We start from the raw sequence: 13867 nt of genomic DNA, 5'->3' as shown, positions 1-13867 counted from the left end.
CTATTTACTAAATTTACTAAATTTACTAAATCTCATTCTCTGCATTAGATAAAAATACTGTAAAATTATACAATTAGTAGTACTACTGAAAAACTAAAACTAGTTTTAAAAACAAAGTTGAAATATATGGAATTAATCCAAAACATATAGCTTACACTTTCAAAACCCATTTGTCCATGCAATCCTTTCATAAACCTGCCCTTTGAAAATATATCTTTATGTTTCAGTTTCTTTCACACCAAATTACCTGCTGTGTTGTTTTTATATTTTATGTTACTTTCAAATCCTCTTGTGGACTGATAAGACTTTTAAGAAAATCGTACCTTAAATAAATGTGTCATTTTTTCTAGGTGCCATTGGCTAACTGGGCAATGAGATGCACAGGAATTTCCAAAACAACTTGTGCAGCAGTGTCTGTTTAGATGGTCTAATTTTCTTCACCATGATTCTTTGCAGCTGAATGTAATAAAAATAATAATAATAATAATAATAATAATAATAATAATAATAATAATGATGACGACGGCGACGACGATGATGATGATGATGGTGATGAAGTTGAATAACCTAAAAAAACTCTCCATTGATCATTCCCTGAATCTGCTCATTCCAAAACTCCCAGCAAAAGGATAACTGTCCATTTCTGTAACTAGTATTTTAAACACACCCAAAGGAGCTTCAGTTGAGAATCACAAGCCTTTGCAATTAAGCTTAATATATGACTAACCCAGCTGCATTTTAATGCACTTATTAAACCATAAATTTGTAGATATAAGCCCCGTGCAAACCTGGGCTCGAATAAGCTTAATAACAGATTGAATAATTCATATAAAAGATTAATTTTTAACTACTGTGTAGATTATCTGACTGACTAACACAGAAAACCTTCCCTAATACAGGATACTGCAAATGATGATATCATCCCGGCTCTTTGTCTCAGATTCCAGAAAATGCCCTTTTGCCCTATTTCTTTTTCATAACGTAATATGATGGTGGAACATAATTAAATACAAAAAAGACCAAATAGTGTATTCATTGCTTTATGTTATACATTTTTAATTTTTTATTTCTGTCTCCTCTAACTTTACAGTTCTTTGAAACCCATATTGGCTGTATTTAAGCTCTATGTTTTATGTCTGGCACAGTTCCATCTCAACCCATATCTTCTCTTTCATTTTCAAAACCTCCTCGCTTACCACTTTTTCTTTGGTTTTGGCTCATTGTAGTTGAAATAAGCCTGTTTTGTTTCATAACTGTCCTGTTATACAGTATATGTACGCAGCTAAAGATCCATCCCCACATTCCTACTCTTGGACTATGCCGAAACGTTTATTTGTTAGTAATTATGGCAATACCCTGACATGCCATGGTTTCACTTTCTCTGTCTCTTCTGGTGCCCCCTGGATTGTATTCTTATTCTATTTTCTCTTTAGTTTTTTTATTTTCTCTTGAAAGAATGTTTAGCCTACATTTATTTGTTATGCCACTCAAGATCTATTTGAAATTCAGACTAATCTTTACACACTCTGCATGTGTCAACAATAGGGATACCCAGAGCTAATTTCAGAAAAGTGATCAACACTGAATAGCTGTGTTCCACATGACATTTGCTGTTTTCCCTGAACTGTGACTACCAGGCTGCAATCTCAAAATCATTAAATCCAGAGGGAAATGGCAAAGAAAGCCTTTTCTCACTAACTTTGTTTTAATATCATATAGTATTGTACCACTATGGTAGAGAAACAATGAAAATAGCCATACTGGTTCAAATGTATACTTTTGCATAAGGGTGTGATTTCTGTGATGTAACGAACAAGAAATAAGAAGATAATAAGAAACATAAGGACCTAAGAACGTTTCCAAATGAGAAGAGGCCATTTGGTCCATCTGAATTGTTTTGTTTATAGTAGCTAATTGATCTCATCCAGTCATTTATTGAAAGATGTCACGTTCGTAAACCCCTCCTCTTAAGGATGCTCCAGCCCTTCCTTGTTCTTTACTCATCTCCCACACCTGCTCCCTGTTCCAGCCCCTTTTCAGTTCAGTTCCTTTTCAAGCCAGACGCTCACTCTGTTCCGGGCTTTGCATTGGGTCCCGTACCAGGCGAGTCCGGGACCTGGAAGCACCTGGTCCCGTCAAGGTTTTAAGTTCCTGTTCCTGTTCCCGTGCCAGTCCCGACCCGGTTCTTGTTTTAATCTCATCTGTCTTGGATGGATCGCCTGGCTTTGGACTTTTTCCCGTCTTGGATTCCTCTTTTGGACTCAGCTCCGGATTGTTTGCCTCGGCCACACCTCCCCTGATCACCAGCGCACCGTGGACACGCCCCCTGTTTTCATTCCCGACTCCCGCATGCTTTTTTCCCCATGTTTCCTCACTCATCCCCGGATCGTGTCTTCTGCATAGGGTCCGGAAAGAACGCTTTCGTTACAAAAGAAGCCGGGATATTGGCTTCAACAACATGGCGGGGTAGCTGGTGCCTTCTGTTCTCAGTGGTAAATGTACATCCCCTTAGTTTCCATTCCATTTGTGTCACCTGGTAGATTTTTCAGTGTTAATTCTGAGGTCCATTTGGTTGACTTTGTCAGTGCCCTTGAGGACTTTGAATACTTGTATCAGGTCCCCTGTAGTTGTATTTGTTCAAAAATAAAAATATTCAGCTCTTCTAGGTTATCAGAGCAGGACATTTCTTTAAGTCCCAAGAAGTATCTATTTGCTTATTTCTGGAGTTTTTCCAGGACACATTTGTTATTCTATTGTAGTGACCAAAATTGTACTAAATATTCTAAATGAGGCTTATTAATGAATTGTATATTACTAACATAACATTCCTTGGTTTCAGTTCTGTGATTTTAAATTTCTATACATATTTGTATATACAGTAGTATGGTTTATACTTTTAAATATAATGATATATGATAATGTTCTATTTGCATTTTTATTGCTTTCTGTCCTTGTCTTGAAGATGAAAATGATGTGTTGACATAAACATCTACTGTAAGGTTTTTCATAGATAACGTCTTTACACTTATTATTTACGATTTTATATTTATAAGTGGTTTTTGCTTTCTGCACTTAACAGTCTGCTCTTGCCTACATAAAAAGTCTGCCAGATGTTTTCTCAGTCTTGAATTCTAAATCATTTTGAATTTCTATTGCAGCCTCTTCAGCATTTGCTAATTTACATATTTCGGAAACACCTTAACAAGTTTGTTCATAAAACTTGAAATTAGATCAATTATATAATTCAGGAAGAGGAATGGTCCTTGTTCAACTTTCTGTGGAACTCTTGTAATTACTCCACACCAACTGGAGAATTTATCCCTTATCTGTACTCTCTGGTTTATATTAATTAATGAGTTCTTTATCCAAATACATGTATTCCCTTGAATGTCAACTGCCTGCTCTATAAAATGAATCTTTTATGAGGGACATCATCACAAGCCTTATTAAAATCTACATACATTACTCTGTCTTGCAAAAGTATTCTGACCTTTGCACTGTTTTCACAGTTTTTTTTGTTTAAATGCTTGCATTCATGGCCACTTTGGAGAAAGAATATTTGTTATATACTGCACACAACACACTCCACACATTCAAAGTAAAAACAAAGTAGTAAGTAAATAACCAATGTGAAACAAATGGAAAAGATATGGTTTAATTGACTTAGGTGCACAACATTTGCCTTAATTAGCGACACAATTAGTTTAATTGCCTTTATCTGCGTGCAGTAATGGTGGTTCACATATTTTCCAAATAAATACACCTATATCTGTAAGGTCCCTCTGCCAGGAAGTGAATTTCAACTAAAAATTAAACTATGAAGACCAAGGGGCTTTCAAAGCAACTCAGTGATACAGTTGTATAAAGGCAAAGATCAGGAAAGGGGTATATAAACATTTCAAGGACTCTTAATATCTCTTTGAGCATAGGGAGGTCAATCATTAAAAACTAGAAGGAACCCAGATACTGCCTAGACCAGGCTGTCCCTTCAGACTGAGAAGCCAGACATGAAGGAAGCATTTTAGGGATGCTACCAACTGGGACTAATGAAAGAGATACAGAGTTCAGTGGCTGACATGAGAGAAAATCTAGAGTCAACAATATTACAGTCACTCCACAGAAGTCTAGAAAACTCTTCTCTAATCCTGCTTGGTGTTTACAAAAGAACATTTAAGTGTTACTGGCAAAAGGTTTTGTGGTCAGACGAGACAAAATTGAAACTGTTTGGTCTAAATGCAGAGCGTAACATGTGATGCAAACCCCAACATAGTGCATCATTCACTCATCACCATGTCTGCTCTTGAGCATGATGGTGGTGGGATTCTGTTATGGTTCTACTTCTCATAAGCAGGGACTGGGAATCTCGTCAAAACTGATGGGAACACAGATGGAGTAAAGAATCTGCAAATCAGAGGAAAATTTGATTCAGACCTAAACTGGGACAAAAATTCACCTTTAATCAGAACAATTTCCCAAAGCACAAGGCCAGGGCTATCTACTGTATGATATCCAATATCATATATACGATATCCACAATATGATTTTACCTATGTCATAGGAAGTGGCAATTTCAAAGGAGCACCTTTTTTGTAATTACATTAGATGGGTACTTAATACTTATTGCAAATAAAATGAATACTCTCAGACCTTTTCTAAATTGCTGAACCCTGTCCCCTACTCTACATACACAAAGCAGTATTCTTTTTTGATCTCACTAGTTCATTTGCAGCTCACTTTGCTCCATTTGCCAAGCCTACTTCCAATCAAATTCATTCTTCTTCTTGCATCCAGTCCCCATTTCCAACAGGATTCTCACATGTCAATGATTACAACACTCTGCATGTTTTCCTCCCCTTAAGGGCCATTCTTAAATCATAAAAGACAGCACCCCAAAGATTACCCAGCACAAAGGACTGAAAATCCATTTCCCCATCTTGTTTACTGTAAGCCTAGGCAATAAAGATTCTGTTGATTGGATAGTTGATGTCCCTTCCTTTTTTGTGTTACAGCAGAAGCTGACAAATAAAACTCTATCATGAGATTTCACACCTCATACTCTAAGATTTATTTCTACACCATTTTTTCTAGTTCTATTTAGGTAATTATGGTTATAATATATACTATAGACATAATATTAGTTTACAGAAGCTCTGAATTTTCTGAAAGTAACCAAGGTTTAGAATAACTGCCGAAACTGTCACTGAAGAAAGATTTTTAAACTTAGAAAGGAAAGCTTTTGCTTGTTTCTCTTCTTGATTGTAGTAAGTAAGCTGTACAACCTTTTTCATTTCTAGGTACTTTCCAAAACCATCATTGGTAGGGGCCAAACGAATTTTGATCAAAACATCCTATTTTGTAATCTTCAGAAATCCTTACCATCTATAAACTCAAATGTCAGCGGTGGTAAGAATTTTAGCCTCTACAGGGAAATTCTGTCCCCAGAGTACAATCATTCATTGCTTTGATGAAGAAGGGACATTAAGACAATTTTAGATTTTGAGGACTTTCATCCCCTCCAGGGAGCAAGTGAGCCAGGGCAGAAACAGAAGCAGGAATTAATATTTTTACTGCTGAATGGTGCTTCTTTTATCATATTTTATATGTCTGAACCATTGTGTTTCTTTTTTTTTAAGTTATATTTTTTTAATTGGTGTTGGGGTGTGTGTGTGTAATTCAGTCAGAAAATCAGATGACACAAGCTTTCAATATTTATCCTGTGAAAGGTTTTGAAGACTAAGGAGTAACTAAAACTACAAATGGTGTACAAATTCTCTCCTCCTCTTTGTTTTTCATTCCTAGTCAATTCATGCTTTTATGTATAGAACACAAATCCATTTCTCACAAGTTCAAATGTACATTCAGTACATTAAGAATTTTGGGAATAATTGTTGTTGGTAAATTATCTTCGCATAGTAGGCTCAGGACTGTGTGATTTGAATGGTTTGGATTATCTCCTTGTGCCTTAAAGGGCCTGTTGTCTCAATGATCTTAATACACAAATTCATTTAATCTTACTGAGATTATACTCCTCACAGCCCCATGTTGTGTGCATTTTCTCGCACACAGTGTATATTCAATTTTTTGTTATAAATTCAGTAATATGTTATAATATATGATTACTATACATACTCTAACTGCTTTATCCAGCACAGATTTGTTGTGGGAATGGAGCCTTTCCTGGCAAGCAACAGGCACAAGGTGGAATATACCCTGGATTAGACACCAATCAATCGCAGGGCACATACAGACACACACTCACACCTGGGCCAATTTTCCCAGAAGCCAATTGATCCACAAATATGTCTTTGGTGTAACGAAACAGTTCTTTCCAGACCCTATGCAGACGTCACAATCCGGGGTAGTGAGGAAACACTGGGGAGAAAAGCCATGCAGGAATCGGGAATGAATACGGGGGGGCGTGTCCAAAGTGCGCAGGTGTCCAGGGGGGTGAGTCCGGGGCAAACAATCCAAAGAAGAAGTCCAAAGGAGAATCCAAAACAGCAAAAAAGTCCATGGCCAGGTGATCCATCCAAAACGAAGGATTAAAAACTGGAACCAGGTCGGAACCGGCTGGAGGGGAATGGGAACAGAGAATAAAACCTTAACGGGACCAGTCGCTTCTAGGTCCCGGACTCGCAAGATACAGAGATCAGATGCAGAGCACGGATTAACGTCAGCGCCTGGCTTTTAAGGAGGACTAGGAACAGGCTGAAACAGGGGACAGGTGCACAAAATCAAGTCTGAAAAGAAAGGGCAGGAGCGCCTGTCACGCCCGACATCCCTCCCTAGAGGGCGCTCCACTGCTCCCATTATTGTTCGTGTGATTAAGCTCTCCAGGTGTACCCTCTTAGCTGTATTATTTAAAGACCAGCTCCTCCAGTCCTCGGGGCTCATCATTAGGGTAAGATGTCGCGAGGCCCACCTAGCACCAGGAAACCCTACGTCCGTCTCCTGAGGGCATAGGCCTCATCCCCGACACCTCCCGCTTCCTGAGCCCGGGGTCTGGAGGACCTCGCCCCGTCTCCCTTGGACCTCCATGTTTCGTTTGTCCGTGTGCTCCCCCCTCCCGGGGATTTTAACTTTGTCGCGTCCCAGGATGGATTTCTAGTTGATGGACTCTCAGACTGTGCTTTGACCTGCCCTTGGACCCGTTTGGATTTGGATGCCGTTTTGTCTTCCCCGTACACTGTCTCACGAACTGTCACTATTATTTTGTGCACTATTAAACCCCTGTGTCTTCCCTTTTACCACGCCTCCTGTTTTCTCCAGCTCTTACCACATCGCATAGGGTCTTCTACAAGATCTGACACGGATCTCAGTCCGTGTTCGTGACAGCGCCCTTAAGGGGGAGGGACTACAGTTGTGACATTTGGACTGTGAGAGGAAACTGGAGCACCCAGTGCAAACAGAGAGAGCATCCAAATTTCACACAGATAGCACCCCAGGTCCCAAATTAAACCCAAGTACCTATAGGGCAGCAATGCTAACCACTGTGCCACTGTGCCAGCCCTAAGAGAATAAAGGCACAGTAGGGTATAACAATTACATTTGAAAAAACAATAATGAATACTTACAGTATGTGTCTTTCTGAAGTTTGAGCACTAGTAGTCATTCCTTTTTAAATTTGTCCAAAAAACGATAACTTCGCCTCCAGAAAGTGTTAGAAAGTCTGAACACCAGTAATAGCAGACCTTATTGAGTTAATTCAATAAAACTGCCTGAGGCCTCCTGAAGTCTCCTAACTACATCATTGTTAAGGATCTTGATTTTTTCAGAATTATACAAAATGACAAGTGAACTTAACTTGAACCAGGAGGTCAAGAAAGGATTCCAGTATTGGCATTTTTAATCTAAGCAGCCTGGTGCCAGAAAATCAATACTTTTCAGCTGTGGTAGTCTGCTACTATGTTTGCCTTGGGATTCTCTCTTTTTTTAAAAGAAAATGGATAATTCCACAAAACTCAGTGCAGGGTAGAGAATAGAGCACAAAAAAGACACAGTTACACTCATGAGTGGGAGAGGAAAACATAAGGAAAGCAAAACACTTAAAAAAAATAAACCGTCTTCACTATAAGTAAAATGGTGTCAACAACGCTAAACATCTAAACAAAAAAAGAATAAAAATAATTCAAGGAGTTCTTTTTACAGCAAACTTACTTTTCAACAGGGCTATTACAGGTCCCATTCACATTATCGGATTGAACCCATGCTGCATGAGCAAGGTGCTGACAGACCTTGATTTCTCAATAACTCCTGTATTCCTCTTGGGCAGGTTCATTGAGAGGACAGGAATGCAGGGTCTTCCTGTGGGCCAGACTGCCTTCCCCAGTTTCAAGATCTAGAAACCCAATGCCCTGGCTTTTCTCACTCTCTCTTCATTTTCTCACCCTCAAACCCTCCTGTTCTAGTTCGCTCTGGCCTCGTTTCGTTTTGCATTTCCTGAAATTTAATTATGCCCTCTCCCTCTTCATTCTTCACCATTTCAGATAAAAAAATAACAATTTATTGTATATCACAGGGGCCAATACAAACATCTGAAACTCTTTTCATAACATTTGAAGGGGGCAGTTGAATGCATCTATCTACTAAATCTGTTGTCAGCCCTTTCCCATGCTGCAAAAAATCAACAATCTTTGTCTTCACAGGGGAAAGTACTGTGAAAACAGTGGTAACTCACAGTGGGCTCAGCAGACTGCTGTCTCCAGCTCTGGCCCACTGCACGTTTAGTTTCTTAAGCCCACAAAGAAAGTATTGAGGAATGATGAGTGCTGCTCAGACACTGGAGTACATTTATTCAGGGAACTTCACTTTACAGAAATTTTGTTTTGAGCTTCTCTGGCTCTTATTAAAAAAAACATGATATTCTATTTCTTCTGCCCTTTTCGAAGAGCACAGACCCACTTTCATTTGTTCCTCTCGAGGTAGAGGTTAAAGATGTAAAAATATATATAATGAAACACAGTGAAGCTGAAATGATAGGTTTAATATATTAAATAATTTAAGATAATGCCTCCCATTTTATTCCTGGTTGATTTCTCACCATGATGAGCTTAAATCAATTATTTTCAGTCTTTTGGAGTTAATAATAAAAATGGCCTGTCAAACCACACAAATAAGGAATGATTCCATTTAAAGTCAATGACAGAATATCTCAGAATAATCTGAAAGATAGACACAAAATTCTCAAGGTCTGATGGTGCTCACAAATTCAAAATCTGGTCAAATTCTCTGTTCTTCTCTCACTAAATAATTCTGGAAAATTCCATTTCTTAAGCATGGAACCTGAGAATTCCACGCTGCTGTAAAATGAGTAATTCTCTTAACCAATTCATTAAAAGTCTATGCTTATAATTAATGTATTTTCTGTCAGTGTAGCACTATACATATCTTTGATTTTAAAGCTATGGAGCTTTTTTAGTATATTTTATCACTTACACGACAGACTTTTTATTTGAATGAATTAAAATGTTTCCATGCTCAAGCATAGACAAAAATGAATCAAGTTAGAACTACAATCCTAGCTCACATGGGAGATTATCATTAATGTGGTACTAATTGATCCTTTCATCCCAGAGCAAACATCCAAACTTCCAAAAATGTAATACCGTACATGTTGTGGAGGAAATTTGTAGTAAGCTTTCAGTTTATGAAATTGTCTCTTTGCATCGGCACAAATAACATTTCTTTTCTTTGAAAGAGGTTGTAGGATGAACAGCCTTTTGTTAATCTTTTCAACAAAGTATCTGAATAGCGCTTTGAATAGCGCTCCTTACCAAAATAAACACAGAAAATTAAAGAAGGCTGTTTATCATATGTAGTCTGGCAAAACCATGAAATTTGAGTATTTGAGTATTTAAGATTTGAAAAGCCTTCAGCTATCCATTACTAAAGAAAGTGACTGAAAGCTAAAACTCATGGCCATGATAATGCAACACTCTAGATTCTGTATTGTGTTTCCTGAATTAAAACCAAATAAGTTTACTAAGGAAGCAACATTCATGGAGGGTAATGGAACACTATCAAAAACATACAACATAACATTTATAACACAGTGAGTTTCATGTATGAATTCGCAGTAGACTTTATTGTTACACCAAAGTGCAACACTTTTTTTTTAACTTTACCTTTAGTATGGGGAGAAAGAAACACACAGAGAGAAAAATGATGCAAAATGGCAGAGATGGGATTTGATTTTGGGAAGTTTTAGTTAGGCCAGTAACTGAATGGAGAGCAATATCATGTGAACACCACAAAAAAAGACGTTACAACTACTGTACCTGTTTCGTTTTAGTTACGTAATGAGTTGCAGCTTTTGATTATGTTTTCAGTTGCAGCTTTATAGAAAAAAATAAAAAGCATAAATATATTGCCTGTAAACAGTACAAAGTACAAAAGGTACGGCCACTGTGATATACTGTATAATGAGATGGTTTCATGCTTTTGGCTGACCCTTATTTCTAAAATGTACTGTGTGCATCCACAGTGTATCATCCTCTTTGTCAAAGTTGCAACATTGCTTTATTGGGTGAAATGTTTATTGCTACATTCCGGGTTCTGTGAGACTCTGAAACCTTTCCACTTGGCTCACCACACATTATTATCGTAGCTGATAGTAAAACCATTTTATAGCAATGACGAAATATCTGGTTCATCAAGCTGTGTACCCAGCGGAAACAACTTTTGTATGGTGATGCTCAGAATATTCAGAAAATATTATTGCAATATTATTTCTATTTGTAGGGAGAGTAAACCCTTTCCTTAAAACACACATTACACACACGTGATTCATTAAGGGCATTCAATTGTTTGTAACAGGGTTCCTTTTTGAAGATGATTGGAGTCAAGGTAATTTAGATATTGCAGTTGAAGATGGTGCACCATATACAGTAATTAGACTCCACTTAAATTATGCCCCAGTAAAATCAACACACCACAGATCTACGGAAGCTTATGAGCGCCACAGAGAAAGAAACATTTTTTCCTTTTACTATAAATGAGATTTAATGTATTTATAAATGAGTATTGCATTTAAACAAGAAACCCCATTGCGTTTATATGAGATAGCATTACGTTAAAATGCAATAGTTAATTTGTGCACGATATTGCCTGCTATATTAATATCTTGCATTATACATGCAATAATATTGTCCCATGAAAGGTAGCACTGACTTTATCAACAGAATAATATCGTCAAACTCCTCTTTTTGCAAAAAAATAATCTAAAGGAGCACTTGTACTGTCTTTTTGTACGAATGAAGTAGAAGTCAGTGAACATGGCTGATGTAAATGCGTGTCATTTTTCGCCATTTCTATGAAAAGTAATAATGCCACGGTTTTCCAAACGTGTGTTATTCTTGACGTGAAACTGCAGAAACATGTACTGTACATAGAATTTGGTCTTCTCTTTAAACATTGAATGGAATACATTTACTATGACTTGACAGTAAGACTTATACCTACGGTTAACTTACTGTTACGGTTATTGTTGGCTGAAAAACAATTTTATTGCATATAAAATGAAAGATATTAATATAGTAGGCAGTATTGAATTGCAGTAGTAGTATTGTTCACAAATTAACTATCACGTTTAAACACATTTAAACACGATACAATCTGGTATAAACATGAAAGTTTCTTGTTTAAATGCAATACTATCTCTTTTAAGCACAAAGAAAAACATTTCCCTGTGGCACTAATAAACTTCTGTACAGATCAGTGTTTCTGCAGGCTTCTAAGTGTTAAGTACTACTTCTTTCTCTCCGTGTGCAACCTTGTAATGTTATAAAATCCAAGTCCAAATGTAAGAAGTGTATCAACAATGTAATGTGCTTTCAGAAATAAAGTAACTAGGAATAATCCAGTACCAGTAACAGATAAGTCCATTTCAGAATCCCTAAAAAAGATGAAGTTTTTTTTACTGATATTGAAGTGCTATACTCAGTTCAATAATATATTGCAGCGTTGTCAAGCAATCCAATTCAATGTGACTGATACCTTGATGGAGGAAGATTTTTTTTTTGTTTCATCTTTTTTATGTCTTTTGGTTCTTTTTTATATACAGTGAAACACTGTAACAGCATTGTGTTTTCTTTACTGAATGGGATATAGAGGTAATATAAATATACAGGTGTAAAACCTTGAACATTTTTGTACTGAAAATGTATAAATTATTGACTCATTAATGTAAATGAAATGTTAGTGACTATCACTTAACCTTTTCTTGGTCTTCTTAACATTTGGCAACCACAAATAACAAACACCCAATTCATTCTATTTCCCTTTTAGAGAAGGCTACACAATAGAAATACAGTATATATTTAAGTTACATTCGCCATAACTAGGTTCTCATGAACAGATGCTTATTGTATTTTAAACTGTGACTGATTACTGGAAAAACTGCATAAATCAAAACGTCTGTGAGAACTTGTTCTTTCCAAATTTCAGAGCTAATTATGTGCATATGATCATTCTACCATATAACTTTCACGCTAAGCATATTAGTGAAACAAAAAGAATCTTTTTCACTGAGCAACAGTGTCTTAAGGATATGATGCAGGAGTCTGACTATCATGTTCAGTTTGCATTGCAGTTTTTAAAGAGTTTTTATATCTTATTTGTTGCTCAAATCCTCTTATATGTCTGTTTATTGTACACTATAAGGGTCCTGTTTTTTAAAATTGCAGTTCTGATCCATTGAATGGAATTTTTTCAGAACCTTTTGTTAGGATCTAAACCATAGCTACGATTTCTCTGACTGGGATAAATATTGGATCATATTATATATGACGTTTTTAGACAGAAGTTCGGGACGAGGGCAAATTCTATTTTCACCCATTTTGGCTCTCCTATGACAATGTCAATGTCCTCCAAATTTATTCATACCCCAATGAAAAGCACCAAAAAGTATCATGTAACAGAATGAATGAGCAATTTGGAATCATAGTAGCATTGCATAGAACAAAGTCATATTTGTTAGAAATAATACAAGGCTTAATTATATTCACACCTCTATGTATACCTTTTGAGTACACTCTCACAAAACCAAATCTACCTTTTTGCCCTTTGGCAGTGCAGTGGAAGACATCAATCTGGAAATATATAGAGGTCCCCCTAAATTTCCTTTTTCCCAGAGTATAAACAGGGTAAACCATGGAAGATGTTTAGCAGTAGCATGTAATCACCATTATTTAGGTACTAGAGATTCTAAAGAATGTAGGTAAATTGTCATTGACCTCCAGAAGTTGAGAGATGACTTTAAAAAATATATTAAAAGTCATATCTACCACTTTTCAGTGTATTGTCCATTAAAAATTAAGGTTATTGGTATAATGACAACCCCTCCAAGAACTGGATGCAAGTGTATCTAGCCATTACAGGCTGTGAGATAAGTAACTTTGGGAGCAACTGTAAATCCAAAGGCAAACGTTGGGGATCTCCAACACAAACTGGCCAAACTGGACACGGTCTGACAAAATGCTATTTGACATTACTGCCAGAATGTGGCATCCATGGCTGAGGTGCAAAGAGCAAGCTTAAACCTGTCAAACTAAGTCGTAATGACGATTGGAACCACGTATTAGGGTCAGATTAAGGAAAACCTTTTTTTTAACCTTTTTTACATGTTATTTGGCATAAAAAGCCAAAGCTCATCTTGTGACAAGCCACTGTGAAATATGGTAGGGGATGCACTCTGTTTTGGGTTTTATAGCCCTCGTCTGGAAAGGGGGGTGGTAGTGAAATCAAACTTATGCCAGTACATTCTTGGCGATAGACTCAGTTCTGTCTGCCAAGAAGCGCAATTTGGTCGAAAAATTAATATCGCAGCACGAGAAATATACAAAGCATACTGTACATCCGCATCAACAAA

General features: G+C 37.0%; 1 protein-coding gene across 3 annotated transcripts in view; it reads right to left on the bottom strand.

Moving 5' to 3' along the window:
- Positions 1 to 13867, bottom strand: part of LOC148651421 (retinoic acid receptor beta-like) — a 263163-nt gene that overhangs the window by 107561 nt on the left and 141735 nt on the right. The gene's annotated exons all lie outside the window — the stretch shown is intronic.

Source organism: Lepisosteus platostomus, chromosome 12 (assembly GCF_059453375.1).
Source record: "Lepisosteus platostomus isolate fLepPlt1 chromosome 12, fLepPlt1.hap1, whole genome shotgun sequence".
Classification (NCBI taxonomy): Eukaryota; Metazoa; Chordata; class Actinopteri; order Semionotiformes; family Lepisosteidae; genus Lepisosteus; species Lepisosteus platostomus.
The sequence above is the reverse complement of the archived record's forward strand: the minus strand, read 5'-3'. Positions and strand labels throughout refer to the sequence as shown.